Source organism: Protopterus annectens, chromosome 6.part0 (genome assembly GCF_019279795.1).
Source record: "Protopterus annectens isolate FY-2018-M chromosome 6.part0, PAN1.0, whole genome shotgun sequence".
Lineage (NCBI taxonomy): Eukaryota > Metazoa > Chordata > Ceratodontiformes > Protopteridae > Protopterus > Protopterus annectens.
In genome coordinates, this window is record NC_056737.1 from 946,447,491 (window position 1) to 946,462,365 (window position 14,875).

A 14,875-nucleotide genomic window follows, 5' to 3' on the forward strand; every position below is an offset into this window, starting at 1 on the left:
ACTGGGCATGCCTTTGCTGCCCGCAGGGACATCATCAGGGGGTTCCTCCTCCAAGTCCTCCTGTGACTGTGGGGACCTAGGCAGTAGTGGGGGCTGCGTATCCCTTCCCTTTGCTGATCCTGTTGCAGCTGTTTCTGCAGGATCATACTGTGTAGCATAGCACATACTGTGAATATATGTGCACATGTGGCTGGACAGTACTGCAGGGCTCCACCAGATATATCGAGGCACCAGAACCATGACTTCAGAAGCTCAAAAACATATTCTATGATGTTCCTAATTTGTGCACATGCCTCATTATGGCATTCTTCCATAGGTGTGTTTGCATTTCTGATGGGTGTCATCATCCACTGTTCCAGGGCATAGCCAGCATCCCCCAGTAAATGGCCATGTGGGTTGTCCCCCTTAGCAAACATCTGGTACAACTGTGAAACATGGCAGATCTGCCAGAGTACAAACATTCAAGATAATCCCCTGAGCATTGCACACGACCTGGCAGTTGATGTAGTGGTACCGCTTGTGGTTGACTTAGATTCTACCCTCCTCATCAGATGGTGTCTTGATGTGTCCATGAGTGCAATCTATGGCACCCAGTACTTCAGGGTAGTGTGCTACATGGTAGAAGTGTTGCATATTGCTGGCCCTCACCTTAGAGGTGAGGGGAAAAGAAATGTACTCACTGGCATGTGGTAGCATGGCATCCAGGAACTGGTGGAGTACCCCAGATGCTGATGCCTGTGAGACCCCCATCATTTCCCCAGTTGGTCTTTGGAAAGTACCTGTAGCTAGTATCCTAAGGGCTACACATACCTTTGCTTCCACTGGGATGGGTTCCCCTCTGTTGGCTCTGGGTCTGAGTTGAGGGCAGCAGAGCTCAGTGAGTTCTTGTAGTATGTCCCTGTCTACCCTGTAGTGCTCTACAGTCTCCAGCTCATGTAGCTTCTGAAAGGTTACCCTGGTCCTGAGCACTCTTCTCCTTCACTGTCTAGGCCTATTGTCAGCAGCAGCACTGACCTCAGCATCTTGCACATGCAGGTACAGTAGACTTGCAGCAGTCCCTAGCATTCTCTCAGCTAAAATTCCCAAGTCTGTACTCCAGTGGTGCAGAGTATTGGAGAAAGAATGTAGGGTGTATGCATACTTTATAGAGTTCTGCTGTAGGTGCAGAATGTGTAATTGGTTAACTATGATGCATCCACCTGCCTACAATATAATTAACATAATTTAATGGCCCTATTTTAGTTTAAAAAAGGGTCAAAACAAATTAATACATTTTTAAACACACTCAGCATGGCGGTGTGCCATGCAAACACATGCACAGAAGGTAAACAAAGCTTAGAAGTTAGTGGATACACCCCCCCCCTGTAGGGACATGCTCAGCTAGATGATGCACCATGCAAACATGTGCACCTAAGCTGAAACGAACTTAGAAGTCAGTATACACAGACCCCTTGTGTCAGCTACCTCCTGTGTAAACAGCAACATGGGTCTAAGCCTACCCGAATTACTCCTTTCTGCTATTCAGTACCTCCACCTCATTAGCATAGGTATCCATGCTCACAGCCTGGAAACTACACTCTTCAGAGCCCAACCACATTAGCAACAGCACCAATGCACTATTATAGGGACTCCATGCATAGTCTTGTAATACATTTCTGTCACATACTAATTTGTTTTTTCCAATTTTTTTTTTTTATTTTTCTATAAAGTATGTTTACACACTGTTACGTGCCATGCAAGCATGGCCAGAATATTAAAAAATGTATTTAACTTATTTCCATTAATTTTTTCAGACATGCAGGATGATAGTTACACTCATATGTGCATGTGGTATGACATTTTTGTCCAAATAGCTAAATTTTTACAACCACTTTTGTCTGGCTACACTCTACTACATGGAATTTTTCAGTGTACACTACAGACACTGACACAGGGTCTGAAGAGATGCCTGTCTGCTTACTGGATCGCTCTACCTGCCTCATTTGAATGACATTCACCTGTTTAAGAGGTGATCTGCATGCCACAGAAGTTTTTGTGTTGGCATGTGTGTGCGCACTACTCAGCAGTGCTTTCTGAATCTAAAAATGTTCGTGGCTGCGTAAGCACTACAGTGAGATGCCTACACTGAAAAAAAAACATGTAGGCTTTATTAAATTCCCCCATTATCATTTTGCATACAATATATAAAAAATCTTGATTTGTTTTTTTAAATTACCATGCATTGTTGATCTAACAGTTTTGTTAGTTGTGTAGGTACACAGTAAACTTTCAGTTAACTGGAACTCAAGCAACCAGCACTCGCAAGCAACAACAAAAAAAAAATCGAAGAAATACAATACAATTTTCATGTGTTGCACTTTCTGTTTTCACCACCAGAAACATACCTTATGTTTTTAGAGTTTTAGAGTTCTAAAAAAGGAAGATAGGAATAAAGTCCCTCTCTCCCCAACCTGAGAACAAGTTAAACCAAGCAAATAGTATAGGGTACTGTATTAGGCAGGCCTATTTTAATAGTAACTCTCAAGCAACCAGAAACTACAGTATTCCAGCATCTACCAATCCCCATGGGTGCCAGTTAACTGAGAGTTTACTGTATTTTTGAAAACTACTTTACAATTCTAAAATTACAGCAGACTTCACATTGCTCATGTCAAAAGATTTATACCTTAATGCCACATCAAGTACATACAATACTGTCTTTAAAACATGTGCAACTGAATACCCAGGAATTAGAAAAATGTTTATTGTCAAATTTATTTATTTATTTTTTCCACAGATCCTGTTTTCAGTGGAGGCCCGGGAGGAATGTTCCAGAAGCAACCCAAATATATAAAACCTATGATAAAAACTGGGGGTTGGGTTCTGAAAAGTCTTATAATGAACTGATAAGAACTTTACAGATTAATTAAAAGAATAACATAACAAACAGTATTTGTGCTATGCAGAGGAATAGTAATATTGACAATGCAGATTTTATCCAGTGGGCTAATGTAGTCTGGGTTGATTTTGATCACATTATTTTACATGTACAAATATACAAGTGCAAATTCCAAAAATTCTTGCCCTATTGTACTCCATTGTTTTTGAGTAATTAAAGGGGCAATGTAACAAACAGTGGTCATCTGTGATATGAACATGAATTATAACTTTGACAAGACAAATTTTTGTCCAATATAGTAATGCAGTGTATGTTTCCTTTGCTTACATTATGGTTATATGTACATAGCCATGCACATGCGTGGGCATACACACACATGTATAATCATGTGTGCACACATACACACACACACACACACACACACACACACACACACACACACACACACACACACACACACACACACACACATGCACACACGCACACACAAATACACATACAACATTGAGCAAACATGCTCTATCTGCACATTGCAGTGATTCGATTTTCAGATAGAAAAGCATGGACTGTTGAGAAGGTAATGAACTTCCAGTGGTGAAAATATGACAAACATGCCCATGCCATCAGTACACTTCCAAGTAATGCATACAGATAACAGTAGCATTTGCTAATTAATAAAATTTTCTTAATGGCATTTCAACATGTGCTGTATATAGGTCAAAAATGCAAGCAAACCTTCTCCAGTTCAATAATCTTCTCTGCAAATATATCCCAAAGTAATAGCCTCTTATGTGTTCTACATATAAACAAGTCTCTTCACCTTCTGGTTCCCTAGCTACACATTTCCCTTGTTATGGTGTAGATGCAGGCCTGTTAGCTCTGTGAAGATGAAAACGGGGTGTGAACTCATTAGAATTACTGAATCAAAAATACTTGGCTCTGTGTAGTTCATGTAAACATACTGCAGGCACTCTTTCAGTGATTGTTGCTAAGGGATTCCAGCTCTGAATGATTGCTGATAGGGAGAAGGAAAATACAACAGCAATGCAGACTGCCCTGTCTCAAGTGTATTTGTCAGATTAGACTTGCAAAGTGTATAGAAGTAATTTAAATGTCAGAAATGTAAGTAAGCAGCACACAATTTACAGGTTCTGTTTATTAATATACAACCTCCTCTTCATTTGTTGACAGTTGTATATTGTTGTTATTTAATATCCTCACACATTTTAAGGACAATGATATAGAATGCCTGACAGAATGCATGTCTCAGATTGCTGGTCAGATAAGGCAAAAATGGGCAGCAAACACACAGAGGTACGATAGAGCTGATTTTTTGCAAGCAATAATTATAAATGGTTGTGTGATCACTCAGTACACTACATCCAAAATGAATACATGTACAAATAACTGTTATGTGGTTTGTTAGTACTGTGAATGATGGTGCAGTTGGTTGTATGCAGAATGATTTCAATTCCCTGCTGCAAAGCTGTTTATGTGGCAAAGAGTGATAAAGGTCCCTTACTGTGTTATGAAGGTTCTATGGAGTGTGAGTTCAAATCCAGACCTATGTAAAATATGTAATGTATATTAACAAACATTGTATAGTAAAACACAAAAATTCCACCAGCAGACAAACTACACTAGTAGCCAGAAATCAAAACTAAGTGTAAAGAGAGGCACCAGTGTGGAAACACAGCAATCACAGTTCAAAGTATCCACAGGTAAAATAGGCAGCAAACAGCAGGCAGCAGGTGAAATAAATCCAAGTATGGAAACACAGCAGTCACAATTTGAAATACCCAAAGGTAAAGTAGGCAGAAAACAACAGGCAGCAGGTAAAATAAATCCATGTTTAATGCATATACAAACTTGTAAGCACTTTCACTATGGAATCACAGCTTCTTCAGACCCTAGTGAACAACAGTTTTACTAAACATTTATATAACACTGTCAAAATGCACAGACCAATCAAAAGCTTAAACTAATAAAACAATTAAGTAGTTAAAGGTGAACTCACTAAAACATTGAACCCAGCAAAAAGTTAACAGACATTACTTTTTCCTTTTCCTTCTAGCTTTTAAAACAGGTTTCAAAGGTACAAATTTGTTTAAACCTAACCCCATATGAAAACATAGTTTGGCTATCCATCTTACTTCACATCTTTCTGTTTCATTTTTAATGTTACCCAACCTAGCATTCTCATATATAACATCTAACACAGTAAAAGAAAACCTATGTGCATTACTTTGCATCTGAACATGTTTAGCTAAGGCACTGACAGTGTTACCTTTATTTTTACAATATATGGTCTCTAATACATTCACAAATCCCACGGTTGGTTTTGCCAACATAAAATGAGCTGCATTGCTCACAGTTGGCTAAATAAACAACATTCATAGTGTCACAGTTTGCCATAACATTTAAAAAAAATATTTATTCCCTGTCTGTGGATGAACAAACTCATTACCCTCTCTAACATACTGACAATAATTACAAGTACCACACTTTTTGGTACCCTCTTCCCAATGTCCATAACTCAACTTATCCGGGTAACACAACAACTTCTTTAAATTCACCATATTCCTGTAGTAAAACTTACGAGATGTGCCAACTAATGCTTCAATAGATGAATCAGAGATTAGAATATGACAATTCTTTTTAATTACATCAGTGACCTTATTTATGTCGCTGGAAAAGGTCATAGATACTCTTAAAACATTGTCCCTTCTAACTTGTCTATATGGGTTCCAGGTGGGGTCATAAAATAGGGTTTCTCAACACCCTTCCTAATCTGGAAGGCACCACACCTACCCTTAGCTATTTCAGTCCTCTTATAGCCCCTAGCTTCAAAATCATCCTTCAGGGTCACAATAAATTCCTCAAAATCTTCACCTTTAACATGTAGCCTAGAGGCCCTTAACATTTGTAACTTCACCACATTCTCAAATTTATCATGAGCCTGAAAGATGATACTTGCTCCCCATTTCACCACTTTTATATCTACCCCATTGTAACACATATAATCTGGTCAAAAAATAGAATCACACACAGCACACATAAGTACCGGTAAAAGCAATGGATCCCTTCTCTTTTTGGCCTCAATGTTTGTGTAGAATTTGTCATTGAGCAGCAATGCCATGCGACAATGAGAAGTCCTAGAAGGCTGTGGTTACCTCCATGCAATGCAGCTAAAACCTGCTGTGTTATACCAACACACACCAACACATGTATATAAACTGATGTCATTGCATTATCACTGTTTATTTAAAAGTATTATATACACGTGGATGCAAATCCAGTATCATCTGGGCTCAAAAATAAATATGTTAATGCAGTTACACCTGCTGCCACAGATTTAGCTTAACAGCAGATGTTTTTCATAGCCTCAATACTAACTCTCAGAATTTTAGCAATGCAACTTGCATTTGTGCACTGGTTAACTATGTGCAAACAGGGAAAATAATGGAAAAGTGTATTTTGCATGCATAAACACTTTGCCAACCATCATGCAAACCCACTGCTCACTGCTGTGCTATACAAAGTAAATATTAATGTGTTAATGCTGTTTATTGTCGATTTACTCTTTATGCCATGAAACTACATGTGGAAACATAACAAAATGAAGATGCTATCTAACAATATGTCACATATTTACAATGCAGCCATGTGTGCCTCCCCCATGCACTGCAACCCTGGTGTCTCCGTTCTTGCTCACAAAGATATAATCTACACTACATAAATTAATGTTAAATGTTGTGTGATATGCAATGAACATCAGTCTGGTAACATGCAGAACTAGAACTAGCTTCACAGTTGAACATGCCTACAAATTTATCGACTGACCCTGGGAACTATTGACCCATAAGCTTAACCAGCCTTATCTACAAGGTTATGGAAAGAATCATCATGGACCTTATCCACAAGGACATAGGTGACCTTCAACACTCTTGACCCGATCCAGTTTGGTTTTGTCAAGAGGTGATCTTGCTTATTAAGCCTAGTGGATTTTTTTGATGTCCCCAAAGCCCTGGATGAAGGAAAACTGGACATGCCATGCATGTTGATTTAGCCAAGGCCATTGACACAATCTCCCATTCAGGTATCATAGAGAAACTCTCCAGTCTGGGGATTAACCCATACATTACTAGATGAGTAGCCAACTGGCTCACTGGCAGAACCCACACTGTCAAAGCTGGGGAGTCCACCTCCACCAGTAGACCAGTTACTGCTGGAGCATCACAAGAATCTGTGCTGGGCCCTCTATGTTTGGAAAAAAAAATTCTCTAAAATACAGGTGAAGGTAGATGGCCAGTGGCTTGTCAAGTTTGCAGTTGACTGTCAACTGGGCATAATCATATAGACTCCCTCAATGATGTTAACATATTACAGAAAGGACTGACACAGACAAATGAGTGGGATCAAACTGATAGACTGAAATTTAATGCAAGAAAATACATCACTGTCCCCTTTGGCAAAGGAGTACCTCTGCTAATTATGATACACTTAGCAGCCCTCCGAGTTCAAAATGAGTGGTGCAAGACTTGGGAACACTGGTTGATAGCAATCTAAATTCCAATCACTATGTGTCCATAGCGGTAAGACATGCATTCTACGTTGTCCTCCTCATAAATAAGGGCTTTGCATCTAACAGCAGGGAGGTCATAGCTCTGCTGTACTCAACCCTTACCAGACTACTGAGTACAATGCCCTGTATGTACCTCACCAGACACCTGCAACAACTGGAGTAAACAGAAGCTTCTGACCAAGAGAATGCAAGGTCTCCAAAACAAGACATACAAGAAAAGACTGAAAGCCCTGCCACTCTACTCAATATCATACAAGCTGCTGAGAGGGGACCTGTTCCTGACCTAAACAACATTCTCAGACCCTGCCCTACTGGAAATGCTGGACATCTGCGAATTAAATAGGACAAGAATAACTTCCTCCAGGGATCTCAACCTAGCCTGAGACATCAACAGAACATGCTGGAGAGAGAGATATGTCTCCCAGTGATTTACCACTCCTCTGGAATAGGCTGCCACTGCATGTGAAGCAGTGCTCCACAATGATCCTCTTGACAACTGGACGGGTAATCATCAATTCACCCCAGGGGTAGGACTTATGTCCCTCATGGACAGGGCCAGTCAGTGCTGATCACAAAACTGCTCCGCTAACAATCGCCATCAAACCATGCTCAATAAGGGTACTTGAACTTTTACATGGCTAGACTTCTAAAGACCCTAGAGATATTTGCCTGCCAATCTTCTATGAACCTATGAAGCTATGAACCTACGCAGGCCTCCCAAGATCATCTCTAATACATCCAGTGCTGACGTGATTCATCAGAAGTTGTCCTGCAGCCTTGTAAAAGTTAGAATTGTGCAGTGGCTGTTGCATAAAGTATTGAGCTCTCTAGTCTATGTATTTAGATAGGTAGGGGGCTCTGTTCTCATTGCACTCAACTGTGTGGCTGTGGATCTAGCCAGAAGAGCATATGTATGTATTCTTACAATTACCACTCCAATACTATGAATTGACAGCATTTTGATACTTGCACATGCCTACACATCCATTTCATTCAGGCTTTCCAACATCATCACTCCAACATGCACTGTTGATGTTATCCATTATAAGTTGTCCTGCAACTATGTAAAAGTCAAACTTGTGCCATGGTGCTTTCATAAAGTATTGAGCACTGTAGTCTGTGTACTTAGGTAAGGGGTTTGCTTCTCACTGCAGTCAAGTGTGTGTGTGTGTGTGTGTGTGTGTGTGTGTGTGTGTGTGTGTGTGTGTGTGTGTGTATGTGTGTGGGCATGTGTGTGTGTGTGTGTGTGTGTGTGTGTGTGTGTGTGTGTGTGTGTGTGAGTGCGTGTATGTGTAGCATAAATTTGTATTCTACAGCTACCACTCCAAACTTGTGCCATGGTGCTTTCATAAAGTATTGAGCACTGTAGTCTGTGTACTTAGGTAAGGGGTTTGGTTCTCACTGCAGTCAAGTGTGTGTGTGTGTGTGTGTGTGTGTGTGTGTGTGTGTGTGTGTGTGTGTGTGTGTGTGTGCGTGTGTGTGTGTGTGTGTGTGTGTGTGTGTGTGTGTGTGTGTGTGTGTGTGTGTGTGTGTGTGTGTGTGTGTAGTATAAATTTGTATTCTACAGCTACCACTCCAATTTCATGACTTGACAGTATTTTGACACTTGAACATCCCTACACACCCATTTCATGCAGCTCTCCCGATATCTTCTCTCCAACATGCACTGTTGATGTCATCCACTATAAGTTGTCCTGCAGTCTTGTAAAAGTAAGACTTGTGCTGTGGTGCTTGTGTAAAGTATTGAGCTTTCTAGTCTGTGTATTTTGACACTTGCACATGCCTACACACCCATTTCATGCAGGCCTCCCAACATCTTCTCTCCAATATGCACTGCTGATGTCATCCATGATAAGTTGTCCTGCCACCTTTGTAAAAGTCAGACTTGTGCTGTGGTGCCTGCATAAAGTACTGAGCTCTGTAGATAGGTAGGGGGTTTGTTTTCACTGCAGTCAAGTGTGTGCACGTGTGTGTGTGTGTGTGTGTGTGTGTGTGTGTGTGTGTGTGTGTGTGAAGCCAGACAAGCTTAAGTGTGCATAATGCAGTTATCACTACAATCCCATGAATTGACTTTATTTTGACACTTGCACATGCCTACACATCTACACATTCATTTTATGCAGGTCTCCCAACATCTTCTCTCCAACATGCACTGCTGATGTCATCCACTATAAATTGTCTTGCAGCCTTGTAAAAGTGAAAATTGTGATGTGGTGCTTGTTTAAAGTACCGTGATTTGTAGTCTCTGTACTTAGATAGGGGGTTCTTTTCTCACTGCAGTCAACTGTGTGTGTCTAGCTAGAAGAACATAAATGTGTATCCCACAGTTACCACTCTAATCCCATGAATGGACAGTATTTTGACACTTACACATGCCTTTACACCCAATTAATGCAGGTCTCCCAACATATTCTCTCCACCATGCACTGCTGATGTCATCCACTATAAATTGTCCTGCAGTCTTGTAAAAGTCAGACTTGTTCATTGGTGCTTGGGTAAAGTACTGAGCTCACTAGTTTGTGTACTTAGGTAGGGGTTCTGTTCTTATTGCAATCAACTAGGGTGTGTGTGTGTGTGTGTGTGTGTGTGTGTGTGTGTGTGTGTGTGTTTTTGTGCACTTGCTTGACATTACAGACAGCCTTTTACACAACATGTGGGACACTTTTATTACCGTATTCCCCTCAACAGACTATAATGTGCTGACTGAATCAGTCCAAGTTAGACTTGAGCTGTGGCACTTCCCTTAAATACAGAGTTCTGTTGTCTGTGTACTTAGATATGGATGTGTGTGTGTGTGTGTTTGTGCACTTGCTTGACATTACAGAAAGAGCCTTTTAAACCAGCATGTGGGACACTGTTATTAACATATTCTCATCTTCCAAATACTGGCGATGTCATCAGCTATATCCGATTTGTGGATGTGCACTATTCCCACCAGGGCAGGGTCAGAGACTGGCCTTGAGACCAGGCAGAAGTCACCTCATCCTATACAATACAGATTAGAATAATATGTCTTTCAGTCTATTCACATACATCATGGCATGTTTTTAGGCCCTGTGTTTCCCTGGTAAGAAACTCCTGAGGTCTCTTCAAATGTTGCATGTGTCTGGTGAGGTACAAGCAAAACAGAGCATTATACTCTATTAATGGTATACTGAGGTTTGAATGCAGTGCTGTAATATAATGCTTAGAGCAGAATACGATGGTGTGACTTATGATGTGCACAACATAGGCTTTTAATACCAGTGTGAACACTTTGTGGTTGAAGTTCAGATTGCTATCTATGTGTGTTCCAAGTGCTTGCATCACTGGGTTTCAGCATAGCAAGACTGTTGTCAATGCTGTAATTAGCAGGGAATTATATTTTTCTGAATGACAAAAGAAAGACACATTTTTGCATTTATTTGTAGACCATGTGGCTTTGTCACCACTCATTTGTCTGTGTTATCCCATCCTGTAGTATGTTATCATCATAGGTGGACTCAATGATTGCACCCAGTATGCAAGAATCAGCAAATGCAGTAAGCCAAAGGCCATATACTTTAACATGAACTGCCAAAAATAGATTCTAAACAGTAAAGAGACAAGCACAGATCCCTGTGGTATGCCAATGGTGACATGTGGTACAGGTTGATATACCAACTTTCACAGTATGTGTTCTGTCAGTGAGTCAAAGTGGTTACCTATCTAGTGACATAAGGGTTAATCCCCAGCTGGGAGAGTTTCTCAATGATATCTGCATGGACAGATCAGGATAGGCAGTATGGACTGTCTTACCTTCATCCAGGCCTATCACACAGAATCAATGGGCTGTGACAACATTACAGATCACCTAATGCATGACTCAGCGTATAAACCTTCCTGGCATGGTTGATTACACTCTTCAATACACCCTCCACACAGACTATGTTCTTGTAGAAGGGTGTACACCAACATGCATCCATGTGAGTTGGGGAGAACAGTACTCAATGCATGCATGTATAGACACATCCTGACTCTCCTCATCTGTGAGGTAGACCAACATGTCATCATGGACTTTTTCTAAATGGATGCTAGTAATATCCCATTTGTGTGCAACAGACCTGTGAAAAATTGTTGCCACAAATCTGCACTGAGGTATTCACTCAGCACTGTCAGATGTCACCATAAACACCTATATCACCAAGTGGGGAGACCACTGTATCACATACATGACAGCTAAATATGTTGAAATGTATGAATTGACCTATATCTCAGGTCCAGTGATTAAGACCATACATCAGGGCTGTCTGTAGGCCCTTTCCTGTCCATTATTTAAGTCACATGCATTGCAAATAAGATACACTACCTGTGTCCAAACAGCTGTCTGAAGGACTACAGATTGCGGGTAATCATTGACTCCAACTGTGATATTAGTATAATACCAACAGTATCAACACACACCAAAGATTGCTGCCACAGCCATGGCAATACCTGCAATGACACAAAAACACGGGGTGATCTGTTACATAATGAAAACAAACACACAACACAAGTATAATATAGACATCATATCCTATAATCAGACCAATAGGTATTGTACCTGTGTCTGAGGTAGATGGTATGTGGACTTCCACCAGCATGTGACCACAGTGCTGACTGCTCCCTTGTATGTAACATAACTACTGGGTATGTGAAAGACATCCACATCACAGGCCATAATATCTCCTTAGTTCACAGCCTTCAATACACCAATAACTGAGTACAATGCACCCTTCTTCATGTACCTCACTATACATCTTCCAGTGATGTGTAACTGAAATGTACCACCTTTGTCACAGTGAGCAGTCACACATCTTATCAGCCATACCTAGATATTCTTTTTGTGGCATAAACATTACTGTCTGATGGTGCAAAACCCCCATCAAGTTGTTACACCAGATGCATGTGTGATGCTTGTTCCCATGATGCGCACAGTACACACCTAGCTGCTTGACAACATAAATGGCATGGGTAACATTCATGACAGTGTGGATTGCACTCTACAGATATATATTTATTTATATATATATATATATATATATATATATATATATATATATATATATATATATATATATATATATTTATATACCACACCGGCCAAGTAGCCTGTATTGATCACAATGTAACATACAGTACAGGTAGAGCAGTGTCCCTCCTAACACCTCCAGCAGATGTTACAATTTCAGGACAGTGTGCATCATTACCATCATAGAACACAGACATGCCATAATAGTTGTACAAGAGTGTTTGTACGGAAACATCTCTGATCACTCTAAGTCACACATGTAATGTAAGAGAGATGGGATTACTGGTGTTATTCTGATAATGTCCATGATTGTGCATTTTTTTAATGTTGTCCATTAGCCTTTACATGTGTCCCACTTACTGGAGACCTCTGCTGAGATTACTCTCATATTCAGGCAAATCACTTTGCACAGCTTCACAATATGCATACTACCACACTTGTATGTAACATCCCTGATAGATGTCCTCTGCATTGTTCATGTAAGGATGCTTATCTCACACAGACATCTTCCCCAGTGTTATGTCACCTTTTGTGATGGTCATATAATACACATTGTCACTGTGCAGTCCATTCTGTACTATATTGATATATGATTGGTGTTGCTGCTACAACTGTCTTCCACTGACATGCCCTCATCTGCTGTACATTATGTTGTTTCACCTGTCCCCTTTCCCTGTGTTCATTCCTACAATTCATCTGTGTGTCCCTTCTCAATACACACACACTTCCCTTCCCTAAGTGTTTATTTTTCATGGTAGTCTATGTACCCTTACAGATCATTTACACTTCATTACAGAATACCAGGAATGGGATTTCACAATACTCTACACTGTATACACTGTGCTGTACTGTGTGTAGACCATATACATAATTCATACCTTTCAACTGTCTGTGTTTTTACAGAATGTGCACATTTTGTCTTATATATTTTGGTCTGTTCCTTATAAAATTTGTGTTTTTTTGCCATATCACTGGGATGACCTCAGGACTGAAGTCATTGGGGTCCTGATGGACAGATGAAAATTCAGCAAGCAAAGGAGAGTAGTAGCACTGAAACTGAATTCATCCTCAAGTCTTGGTGAGTACCTTTGTAAGGTGGACTCTGTTTTACACAAAATCTTACCAATGTGACACTGATATATAGACTGTATTTATATAGAATATATCATGGACAGAAGTAAATCAAAAATAAAAAAGATAGCTGGGTGCACAAGACCCAGGATAAAAAATTGCCCAGTCCTGGTAGGCGCACTAGTGCCAGGACTGGAAAAAGTGACAGTGCAGAATCCTCAAAATATGGAAACATTCATACAATGGGGTAAGGCCAGGCTCAGGGGTGGATGGCCCCCCTGTTGTAGAAGGAAGCAGCAGTCCACAAAACAACAAAGATTGATTGGCCAAAGAAGAGCCATAAAGATGATAGAGTGGACTATTGAGAATAACAAAGAAATTATGTATTGTTACTATTATGTAAAAAGCCCAGAATTTCCATAGGTTCATATGTTCATAGGTTGGTACTAGGCTATCGACCCTAGGGCCTATGCAAGCCTAGCCATAACAATTCCCTGGATATTTCTTCCCGCAATATTTAGTTCTCTGGGCCCCTGTCTAGCAGGGTGACTGACATGATCCCAGGGGTGAATTTCCTATCTCCCATCCAATCATCAAGGTTCCTTTTGAAGAGGGCCAATGAGGTGCTCTGCTTGATATGTATGGGAAGTCTATTCTAGAGTATGGGGAGTCTCTGGGTCAGGAACCTATCCCTCCAGCATGTTTTGTTCATTGTGATGACAAGGTTTACATCCCTGGAGCATGTGGCTCTGAGGGATTGGTATTTCTTTAAGTGGAGCATGTCCAACAGCTCAGGGTTTGACATGGCCTTGTATGTTAAGCAGAGATCACCTCTGAGTAGACAATATGCCACAGAGTATAGCTGGGTTTTTTTTAGACGGTCAGTATATGGCCTCTGCTTTAGGCCTGTGATTCTTTTAGTGAGGTATTTCTGTGGCCTTTCCAGCTGTTGCAGATGTCTTGTGAGGTACATACCAAACGGGGCATTACACTCTATAATGGGTCTAATGAGGGATGAGTACAGTGGGACAATGACCTCCTTTTTTCTGGATGAAAAGCCCTTAGTGATGAGGTGTGCCACATAGAAGGATTTCCTAACTGTTGTGGCAATGCGGTTATCGAAAGTGAGACCACTGTCCACCTGTGTCCCTAAGTCTCTCATCAAACTTTTGATGTTTAGTGTCCTGCCCCCTATGTGGTAATTCATGGGTACGTGTGTTATAACTATATATTTCTTGACATTAAGCTTGAGCCCATGGCTCTGGCACCAGGCATCTGTTCCTGTAAGGCCCTTTTGTAGAATATCCACATC